This window comes from Crocuta crocuta, unplaced genomic scaffold, assembly GCF_008692635.1.
Source record: "Crocuta crocuta isolate KB4526 unplaced genomic scaffold, BGI_CrCroc_1.0 scaffold676, whole genome shotgun sequence".
Lineage (NCBI taxonomy): Eukaryota > Metazoa > Chordata > Mammalia > Carnivora > Hyaenidae > Crocuta > Crocuta crocuta.
The window spans coordinates 170393-170773 of NW_027529455.1; positions in this window are offsets into that span (position 1 = coordinate 170393).

Below are 381 nucleotides of genomic sequence, written 5' to 3' on the forward strand. Positions count from 1 at the left end.
GTTAAGAATGAGAGATTTCACACCGACCTCTCACGTAACAATGAAAGAGAGGCAGACACAGGGCACGAGCGTGTGGCAAACGGGGAGGTATGGAGAGGCGGACAAGAAGCAATCTATACAGAAGAAACATTGGCTTTCTTTGTTCCCTACAGGGGGACCATTGGTAGGGACTCCGTGTCTTCACTCCCAGGAAGGTTGTAGGGGAGGGGGCGGTGGGTGGCGGCAGCAATAGATGTGTGTCAAGGAGGATGCTAAACAGTGTGATTTCCCTTCCAGATGATTCCGGAGAGACAGAGAGAGAGAGAGCAAGAGAGACAGAGAAAGAGACAGAGAGAGACAGAGAGAGAGAGACAGAGAGAGAGAGAGAGAGAGAGAGAGAGG